This window comes from Syngnathus floridae, chromosome 14, assembly GCF_059516105.1.
Source record: "Syngnathus floridae isolate MCC-2025c chromosome 14, RoL_Sflo_1.0, whole genome shotgun sequence".
In the NCBI taxonomy this organism is placed as follows: Eukaryota; Metazoa; Chordata; class Actinopteri; order Syngnathiformes; family Syngnathidae; genus Syngnathus; species Syngnathus floridae.
The window spans coordinates 10,162,403-10,173,646 of record NC_142426.1 but is presented as its reverse complement, the minus strand read 5'-3'; the positions used below and the strand labels follow the sequence as shown (position 1 = coordinate 10,173,646).

At 39.5% G+C, this 11,244-nt stretch overlaps 1 protein-coding gene across 6 annotated transcripts in view; it reads left to right on the top strand.

The window, feature by feature from the left end:
* The first annotated feature begins 1,368 nt into the window (after positions 1-1,368).
* Positions 1,369-11,244, top strand: part of brinp2 (BMP/retinoic acid inducible neural specific 2) — a 73,289-nt gene continuing 63,413 nt past the window's right edge. Inside the window, exons 1-3 of one of the 6 annotated variants that reach the window (XM_088396876.1) lie at positions 1,369-1,590; positions 1,874-2,052; positions 5,491-5,594. The gene's annotated coding sequence lies outside the window, so the exon portion shown is untranslated. Of the gene's footprint in view, positions 2,053-2,313; positions 2,366-5,490; positions 5,595-11,244 lie in introns of all 6 variants that reach the window. The other 5 variants (XM_088396875.1, XM_088396874.1, XM_088396873.1 and 2 more) reach the window with 5 other exon arrangements.

The window sequence follows — 11,244 nt, the reverse complement described above, 5'->3', positions numbered from 1 at the left end:
AAAACAATAACAATATATCAATAACTCAACGTTGCTCAAACGTTAATATCACACAACACACAAAATAAACACGTAAAGCTTACTTTGATAAATTAGTCTTCATCTACGAATCCATATATATGGCGCACCGGATTATAAGGTGCACTATCGTCTTTTGAGAAAATTGGAGGTTTTTAGGTGCGCCTTATAGTGCGGAAAATACAGTATTCAAAGTACAGGTTACCTATACACTTTCAGAATCAATTTCATTAGCTCGGTGCTAACTTTAAAGCTTACACATGTGCGTGGTCTTTGAGTGCCACAAAAGAGCGCCGTAAAAAATATCTCCATCTTCTTTAGTTGACAAATTTGACGTTGGTAAAATGTCCAGAAGAATGTACCAGTCATGTTGTTGATGTATGGGAATGTTGCAGAGTTGTGGTTAGGAGCCAATACTGGCGACAAATAGGAAAACCTCACGTGATGGTTCCCCTGGTGTCCTTTTGAAATAAAATACTATTTAGCTGTTGGTGAGCATCTCACCCCTGCATGGCAGCGAGTGATGAATGCCTCATGTGGCTCAGACTTAACCAAGTTCATATTGAAATACTCCCTGAAGCGTCTCCATCAATCAAAGACTTGCCGAGGAGCTACCATGAGATTTTTGTCTGCATTCTCCTGCTACCACGCGCAGTTGCACCACAAAGATATTCAGCAATATCCCGACAACTCATTTGCTCTCTTACTCAGGCTGTTACTTATTTCCATCCCGACGGCCGGGAGCAGCGTATTCTGCACACACTCCAATCTCCAGCCTCTCTGCAGCTACTTACTTATTCATCACAGACTCACAGTGGAGGCTGCTTAGCTGACAGAAACCAGATTTTATAAAGGGAAGAGGCCAGGCAGACAGAAGTGATGCCTCTGCTCAGTCATAGAGGACATTGTCAGGAAGAATTCACTTTTGCCTTGAGTCAGAGTACATCTGCATTAGACATATAAAGCAGCGTGAGAGGCGAGGAAAAAAAAGAGGATGTGTTTTCTCTTTCATTAGCCAGCCTGTCCCTTTGGGCTCAAACACATCGAGCTCAGTGCACGGCCTGGCCTTGCTCCACACACACGCACGCACACACACACCCCGACTCTGTCTCAGGCTCCTTTATTCTTCTTTTTCTGGCAGACTGGCCTTCATCTTTCACTCCACTTTCTCATCTTCCTCCCCCGTCTCATCGACTTTTCCATCATTCCCTGCCTATTCCTTTCTTCACTGCTGCTCTTACTTCTTTTCCTATACCCATCCTCTCTTCCCTTGTATGCATTTTCTAACCAATCACCGGTGGGAGTGGGCGCGGCTTCACACCAGCAGGATGGACCGTTATTACAGGGAGGAATAGGAGAGGGAGAGAGAGAAACAGAGGGAAGAAGAGCTGTGGCGTAAAGAGGCGCATTTTTCGAGCATTTTTCCAGCAACGTCACCGGAATTGACGCCAAATGACGACTTAGAAACAAACACACCAAGTAGACATGAGAGTCAAGGCTTGCAAAACGGGTAAATTGAGCTGATGGGGAGGAGCGGGCAGTGAGTGACTAAGTGATCCGCATTGTGCGCAGGTGCGCTGTTTTCAGCAAGGAGCCGAATCGGTCCAAAGAGCAAAGTGAGGAAAGATTTCATTCCCAGGATTATTTATCCACCGCTCCACCGAAGCAAACTTTATCCGCGTTTGAACTTGTCGTGCTTTCGATTTGCGGATCATACAACCAAAACAATCAGTCGCTGTGGACTGAGAGCACCTCCACAAACTTCACGGTTTTTTTTTTCTTTTTTTTTTTTTGCACTTTGCACGTGTTGATGACAATGAAGGGATATGTGCAACTACCGTTTAATTTGTCTCAGGAGAGACAAGGCAGGTGAGCGGAGAGGAGAAAGAAGGACATAGGAGGAAAACATCGCAGCGGAGTCGGTGGCGTTAAAGCTGCCGTCTCATAGTTCTTGTGGCTTTCCCCGCTTTTACACCCGATCCTTCAGAACACAGATCTGGACGCGCACTGGGAGGACTTGCCTTGACAACCTGGGTGAGTTTTGCATTTTCATTCATTATGACTAACAAGTTTTCCAATTTGGTGACGCGGTGCGCATTTTTACGCACAGCCTGTTTACCTTTACGCGTTACATTAACAGTGCCTGATCATTTCCAAAGGGTGTGTTGGAGGGTGGTATTTGAATTTTTATATTGATGACAGTATAATTTGCCCTGTATCGCTCCGTCATTTTAGCTCAGAAGTCTCATGAACATATTCAGTAGTTTCCCCCCAATCTCCAATTTGTTTTTGCAGTGATTCATTTCGATGATTTTTGAACTCATTGGAGCTGGCCAAACACACCCAGGTAATGTTTGTGCGTGTGCTTGGAACATCCGTTTTCAATTTTGCTTTTCTTCACCATTTAATGGCTTTGTGCATCTACTATTAGACTTATCCTCGCTATACCACTGAACTGTGCAATCAATCAATCAATCAATCAATCAATCAATCAATCAATCAATCAATCAATCAATCAATCAATCAATCAATCATAGGTGTATTACTTTTCACCACTTAGTTAAAGGACCTTACAGCAAAAAGCAAGGGATGCTAATCAAACAAACAAAATCGTTTGTGCGATCTTTGGAGAGGTGGGGTGCACGTTTGTGCGATCTCTGGAGAGCTGGTGTGCAGGCAGAAGGTTGACCAAGAAAATGGAAGCAGGTACGATTGGCAAGAGCTCAAGGGAATCTCCCAAAATGACGTTGTACAAAAACAGCAAACAAAGGTATGAGGCAGCAGGGATCAAAATGGTTTAATGCAAGGTACAAAACAATTTCTGTACAAAGTGAATGATTTGAAAACAAAATACACTCAAACTAGGCGCAGTGCTTTGTTTGTGTATACAATGATAATTATTATTGCATGTCATGGTCTTTGGCACTCATTGGTAGGTGTAGCTTTTACCAATTTCTCATTTTTTGCAATGTATATTTTTCAATGATGTCAAACTCTAATTGACAGTTTACGTATGTAATTGGGGCGTTCACACTCTGCATCTGATGCACATCAGATTTCTGTTTACAAGTATAAGAAGCCTGATACATGATCTTTAAAAAAAGAGAAATTCAGATTTTAACATCAAACTTCCTGCAAGTTGGAATCACCAAACTACCCAATCGTACGGTATATCACGGGAAAAAAGTTTTTCTTTGAATTTAAGGTTTTTTTTTGTTGTTGTGGTCGTTCCTGGTGTACTCTACATTTTGATTATGTAGATCAATGTACTCATTTTTAAAATAGGCATAGTAGAGAAAGAAACCATTTTGGATAAAAGTTGAATTAAAAACAAAACTAACTGACCTTTTACATTTTTTATTGTGCTTTGTCTTTTATTTATCTCTAAATGAAGTTGATTCAAGTTGTGTTGGTCATATGCACACTAAATAAGAATACCACGAGCTATAAAATGTAACAGGATAACTGATTGTGACCGTGGAGCTGTGAAGGTGACTGATTTGTGATTGTCTTAATTAATTGGTGGGCAGAAAGTGAGGAAGAGAAGCAGAATTGGGTGTGACGAGAGAGAAAAGCTGACGGTTGAGAAAAACCTGGGCTAGATTTATTGGAGTATTGAGTATTGGTATCACTATTGGTGCATCTCTATTTTTTATTTTTATACCTAAAGACGCACCTGAAAACACATGGCATGTCCTTAACCACTTTGTATCACTGCAGCATTGGCACATGCTTGGAGTGGCTTGTCTAGAGAAAAACAATTTGGAGAGACACGAAATGCAATAGAAATTCCCTAATTTTTCTGCCCCTTCTGCCTTCCCTTTTGCACGTCAAAGTGATTGTTTCATGTTAAGGAGCCGCATGAAGTTCAAGCTGTTGCCAGAGATGAAGAAAATATCCGAGTTGGAAGGAAAAAGGCTTATGTGCTGTAGTCATTGAGGTCTTGTTGACATAAATCTATGTATGCATGCTAGATCTTTAGTCTGGATATCAAATATATAGGTATACTTTGTTTAAAGTGTATCAATATATCGATGGTTTCTGAAGAAAAGCTGCATCCAAATGCATTGTGGTCACACTGGTTGCTTATCACAGGAAGCGGAGCTGTGACGTAGCCTCGTTGGCAAGGTGCAGTAGATCCAAAGTCAGACTAATCATGGTGAGTGACGTGTGCGCCGCTCATGCAGGCTACTTTGAAGGACAAGAGTTTTTATTTGCAATGAAAGTAATTTACGTATAATACTGTACTCCTGACTGAATTTAAGTTTGGAGCAGAGGTTGACTCCCCTCCCCATGAATGCAAATCCCACGAGGGACGAAAGTGAATATCCGGTTCTACCCTCTAGTTTAGTGCTAGCGCATCAACAGAAAAGTGTGTGTGTTGATCAATATCATCCAGCACCCGTGCCTGCATGTCTTGCCACAGAGTGGTTGAGACACTTAAATGTATTTCATGACTGACATAAATCAAATAAAAACAATGTTGAGTCTCACTGCACCATTATGACCATTGCGGTTGTGATTGGCGCCCTCAAATTCCAAGCCTCATCACCATGTGGGAATGCTTCTCGCTTCGTGGGGAAAAAAATAGTCAGCTGGCACTGATCGTTTTTCACCAGCTAATGACATAATGTCGACATTTGGTCGTTGGCATAATGTAGAAGAGACACATCACAGCTGCTGGGCAGTCAGTGAGCATACAGTCCAGGCCAGGTTTGCCCTGCACAGCCCATGATCATGACTCATCCACCGGCTGTCATCGTCTCTTGGAGCAGTCAAATGAGCCAAAATGTCCAATATGATGTTTCACCTTCATGAGAGTGCCAGACTCATTTGAGGAAACCTGCTGAAATCTTTGGAATGCATGCTAGGTGAGATTTGACAGACTGCCTTTCATTTAAGGATTGATTCACCCAAAGTACATCCAGTGCCTTCCAAGAGGTGGCGTAAATGACACACTTAAGTCCATCTGTGCAGCCTACAAAGTGCAAGGCTGAACACCTTTACTGACTCAAGCACACGGGAGAATATGCCTCAATGTGAACAAGGACATTTACTCACAAAGACTGCTCAAGCAATTGTCTGTTTGGTAGTGTACGACTAATAAACTTAAAATTGTGAACCCTCCAAGCTAATTTAGGTCAGCAACAGGGCTGTCCGATATGAATAACATTTTGATATTCTTGCCAGAGATCTGTAATATGATAACAATATTACTATGGGTTCAGTCAAAACTAAGCTTTTGTTTTTTGAAGTAAAAACCCAAAACAATCCCGTATTTTCTGGACCATGAATCGCACCCATATATAAGCCGCACCAGCTAAGATTACGGGAAAATCCAGTTTTGTTCATGTATAAACCGCTCTGGACTATAAGCCGCAGGTGTTTTAATGTTTAATTTCCATATTTAAGAGAATATGCACAAATCATACAAAACTCAAATACTTAATAATCTTCTTTGTTTTGTTCCAGAAAGTCCCTTAATGACAGTGGTGGGAGCAGTTTGAACTGCAAAGAGAAAGTGAATCCATATTAATCCCCGCCTATCTCATATAAATGACTGCTGTAATGTGTAGGTGAGCCAATCTTTTTGTCGGCACGGTGTGTTCTACATTGTATGTGTATGTGTGCGTGTGTAAGATTATGCAAGATGATGGACTTCAATCAAATGTTGTTTTTCGAGTTGTGTTACTGATGCACAGTTTCCTTGAGGCTCGATAAAGGCACTTACAATTACAATTTATTATTATTACTGACAGCAGATAAGTAGTACAGTAGTTGCTGTGACTGCAAACCGGTCACTTGAAAATATATATAGCCTCTAGAATATTTAGCCTCTAGAAGCTTTTAAAGCTTCAATACATCATGCTTGGTGGTTCATGTAAAGTAAATGTACGGCTTTCAAAATAAGCTGAATTATTGTTGCCGCTTTATTTATTTTGTTGCATTTTCTATATGGATATATTTTTTGAGAATAACTGAAAATGTCTCGTGTGAAAATGTCTATTGTGATTTATCATTATCATGATATCATAATAAATATATCATATTATGACTTATAATGTGACATTTTTTCACCCTATAACGCCCAGGACTATGTAAGAGTGCAACAACCTTTTACTCTATTAAACCAGAGTGCTTGCCTTGCATCGTGTTAATTAACTTTTCATGTTTGCCTTTTTTAAGGATACGTCGAATGGCAAAAGGTCATTATGTAAATTGCTTACTTTGAGTTTCCATTTTCTTGGTCATTGTGTTGGAGACACATTTTGTACAGTTCAGGCAGACTGCTATTATTTCCGTGCAGAAATCATCTCAAATTATATTTAGTTTTGAATGAACTAGCTTTCAAGTTGAATGTTTGAATATGATGGCATATGTTAAAAGATGCCTTCTGTCAGATTGAGTTCTGCACAGCTTAAGAGCACACTATTTTTAGAAAAAAAATTCCATACCTCCATATGTGAATTAATTAAAATAGTATTAGAATTGCTGCTTTTTCACTTTATCCTCCTGCCAAGATAGAATGTGGTAAAAATTTGATCACCATCAGACACAAAACACTCTCATGTTTTGTAGTCAGGTTGATTTTATTGATTCAACCTTCACTGTTGACTCACATCTTCAAAATATAGACGTCTAAGTTTGTTCTCTATATATACTCTCAGAAATCTATCAGCTCTGAGTTTCAACTGCAGTACAAGACAGCACAAGAATGGACAGTTGACTTAAATACATTAATTCATGTTACATGGATGAAGGGCAAATAACTTGACTTCACTTTGACTTTCAAGTCATTAGGCTAATCGTATAGCTCTGGAAAACATTTTGCATGCAAACATGGGGTCACACTCTGCCCAGAATAAAAAAATTGCTGCAAAGTCAAATGAAGCGGAATGGTAAAGTCGACTCGTCAGGAAGTCGAATTAGCCCAGCAGATACTGCCAACACTTCTGGGAAAATATGATAATGGCCTAGACTGTAGAGACACATCGCTGCAGCTCCCATGAGATGTTGTTGTAGCTTGAATGACACGTGCTAGGCACTCGACCCACCTCTTTCATATAACGTAGTTTATATTAACTGGTAATATAATATTCTTAATCCTGTTAATCCTGTTTGCATTACAGAATATAGGGAGACATTGAGTGCAAACACAAGGAAACCATACGCTGCTTGAAAAAAAGCATAATTGCATTGCAATTTGAGAGCCACAGTTCACATCATATAAATACATTAAAAATCAAAATTGCAAATAGGGCCTTTAAGTGGAACAATGTGCATATATCTCCCATGTACAGGAAGTCGAAGGCAGAAGCAAGGCTATTAATTAGGTTGATGGAGCAGAAAGTATTTCAGTTTACTTTGCTACTGTACCTGCGTAAAGTACATTGATACTAATATCCACATCATTTCCAATAAACCCAGAAAAATAACTTTTGTTTTATTATTAATAATTCAGAATATTAGGATATTCTTCAGTATTGATCATTTTCATGGCCAGATATGCAGCTATATAACCTCTATGCAATTTGGACACAATTGTCCCATTTGGATGTTAAGTATGATTTTTTTTTTTTTAAATACCACATTTTCCGCACTATAAGGCGCACCTAAAAACCTCAAATTTTCTCAAAAATTTTATATATGGACCAATATGGATTTGTGGATGAGGACTAATTTATTAAAGTAAGCTTTACGTGTTTATTTTGTGTGTTGTGTGATATTAACGTTTGAGCAACGTTGAGTTATTGATATATTATTATTGTTTTCACTATTTCGAGTGTTACTATATTGTGATTGCATTAACGTATGAGCAACGTTGAGATATTTATTCTATGAGTCTTATAATCCGGTGCGCTTTATATATGGACACAGTTTTAAAATGGGCCATTCATTGAAGGTGCGCTTTATAATCCGGTGCGCCTTATAGTGTGGGAAATACGGTAGTGATATCAATGTCTGTATTGTTTATGTAAGCATACTGTATGCATATTCATTCTCTGTATAAGCATTAACATTTCATGTCCTCCGTTGTTGACATTAACAAAACATTAGCACCGTTACTGTCAAGCAAATAAGTTCATTTGATTGCTAATGACCCAGTAACATTGCTTTGAGTGTCTGTATATGGGTGCATGTGTCATCCACTCCCAACTTGTCGCTGGTCAGCAAAATGCTCGGCCAGATTGGACGTGTTCCCGTCTCGAGCCACGGCCTTAAAGACCATGCCGGTCGGTTTGAGACGGCATGATGCAGCAGGCCAGTCAAGGTCACAAACGGCATCACAGCAAATCATTTATCCATTCCTAATGAAGTCATACATCACATTTAACATATGGTTCAATTAGTGGCTTCATAGAGATTATATTGTCCCAAAGCATTCATTAGCTAAACTATAATAGTCACCCGTTTGATTAAAAGCTCTAAGGGGATTTGTCTATTGACAAGGTCCAATCAAAGCATTTGAGAGATTGAGCCACTGCTAATGGAGCATATTTTAGGGTGAAGACAAGGATGTTTTATGTAAATATTACTCAGCATTGAATTTCTGTCTGATTCAGCACTAACAAGTCAGGCCTGTAAATGTTTTGCTTGCGTAGGTACAACGATCATCATCATCATTATCGTCTTCACCATCGAGCAACTTAATTGTGAGTGGAGACATAAAGAGCAGACGTATAGCCATGTCTTGAAGATGAACTCAAATACGAGTGTTTCAAGGTTTTTGGTGCTTTGCCCGTGAGGCTGCAGCTTCATTAGTAGTAATATTGAAATTGATGTGATTCATGTCTGCAAAATGATAAATCTTTCAGCATTTTTTTTTTCTCTTTGGTATTTCAGAGTGATTTCTTGTATTGTTAAGAAACCAAGGACGGAGATTGTTCTGGTTCCGTAATCATTCCACTTTCCCGCTTTGCTGCCATTCCACCATCTGTGGTGGCATTACTGAAAACACAAACAAAGACACGCACAAGCGAAATACACTTATGTCGTTAATCCCTTTGCGGCTCAGTGAGTTGAAATAACACAAGATATTTTTTTTTTACTAGTCCCTCCGCTGGACCTCTAGACCTTTCATTCCGGTGTTTTGATTTGATGCATGAGAACATAGGTTTATAGAATTACTCTTAAATAACCCGCTTTAGTGGAACAGCTGTTTGTTTGAAATTATAAATCAATTTTAACCATGCATTATTGCACTCCGATGTGGACTTCTGTTTCACACACAATTAATCATGTGATTCCATTTATAGAAGCAGCACTGCCCACCCAGGGGTCATCTTAAAACCCCCATTTATTGCTTAACTGGGAGATTTAAAGATCAGAAGCAGATAAAGTGAAATGTCTTCTCAGATTTTGTGTGCTGGGAAAGATATTTATTGTGCATGGGGACTTGGGCAGGGATCAAAAACGACAGAGGAGATGCCATGTCCTCTGAGAAGGTTAGAACTTGTCCAATCACTGGCACCAGCGGGACCCTTGTCGCTAGTGCCAATGTTTTCTTAATTGGTCTGAGAGAGAACGGGTTGCAAATAGGAATGTTCAGGTTTATACGCGGCATCAGAGACCTCAGGGTCGGTGTCATTACCCAAGGAGAAGGTAGAAAGCTGGAGGTCTACTCATTAAACCATAATTGAATTGCTTGGAAATGACTGCACTATTCAACTGTAAATGTAGGAATTGGTCATGAATAAGCTAAGGGCTTTTTACACTGTTAATGAGACTGAGAACCCGTGTAACTCTATTCAAAGAAAAACCTTTTGAGAGGGGAAGTAAAAATAAGATGCTTTTGTGCTTGGACAAATATGGAGCCACCTTCATAATTGGCTATGTTCAGAAGTAAACAAAACTAAGGATAATGCTTCAACTGAAGTTATAGGTGTAAGAGGGTATAGGTCTCATTCTTGTTGCAAACGTTTTCAAATGATTCATTCTTTTGCAAGTTACCAATTTCTGAAAATGTGTCTGTAAGTAAGTGAAATGCCTCAACATTGTGGCAGTATGCTCGAAACATCTTTAAAACCACAGCCGTTTTGTTGTGTGGTTCACCACACGGATGCACTTTTTTTTTTTTTTGCCAGTCTTGACATAATGCATATAAAGAAAATGCAGAGAAAAATGAGATATAGAGTGAATTGAAAAGTTATCCTTGGGGTATTATGATCGAGATAGGGAAAAACCGTTTTAAAAGAACACGTTTGTCCTCTCGAACCTGTGTGTGTGTGTGTGACTGTGTGTGTTTGTGTATTAATAATTTTCAGCAGAAGTGATTTACAGCTTGTGAGATAATTGAAAAAACAGCAGCATGTTAAGCTGTTTTAGCAATTTGCACTATTCATGACCCATTTCCAGTAGTGTTATGATGATGGAGACAAAGCTGACCTTTGGATGTGTAAAGTTTCTAAGAAACACTACCGTCTTATTTATATAATACTCCCAATTGTATTATTAAAGTATCTGAAGCTTATTCTTTTATTTGTTTTAAAAGCATGATAGATACGCATAATCCTACAGAATCTATCAGCCTGCCATCAAGGAGTTAAGCCCCATCCACTTAGCGACAAACAATACCAAGTGTTATTGAACACAGGGAACGTTCTCGTCAGGGTTTGTCAGGGTTCAAGCTTTGCCAAGCGGTCGCCAGACCTTCGAGAATATGTCTGAGCAGAAGACAAAGGACACTTCCCTCACCCTTACGACAATGTGCTGTGGCAGATGGGCAGCTCATTTAGCCAGCACATCATCTCACCCTGAAGCAGAACTGAGCGCTTCAGGCGCTCCTTTGCACCCTCTGTCGTCAGCCTCTGCAGAAGTAGAATGGACCACAATTAGTCACGACACCCCCACCTTACCATAAACCTCAGTCAAGAGAATCTTCACTACAGTTTGGAATTTGCAATTGTATTTTTGGGTTAAACAATCTGCTTTCTGCTGCTTCATCATTTTCTATCTAACACCCGAATGTCCCTTCTGGGAACCATGATTATCTTATTGCCCAACATTTCTCACCACATTGCATGTTTATTGTGACAATAATGCACCACAATATGATTGCCTCATGTCTCATGATTGGTAGTTCTTATTCCAGTGCACAGGCCGAGGCCATATACTGTTGAGAAAGACACCAAAGAAATTCTGGGCAAATTAAGATTTATGGCTTATGCTTAATTAAAATCTCCAGAAACTAATGGTGGGAAAATTGAAATGTTCCTAGTTGATTGA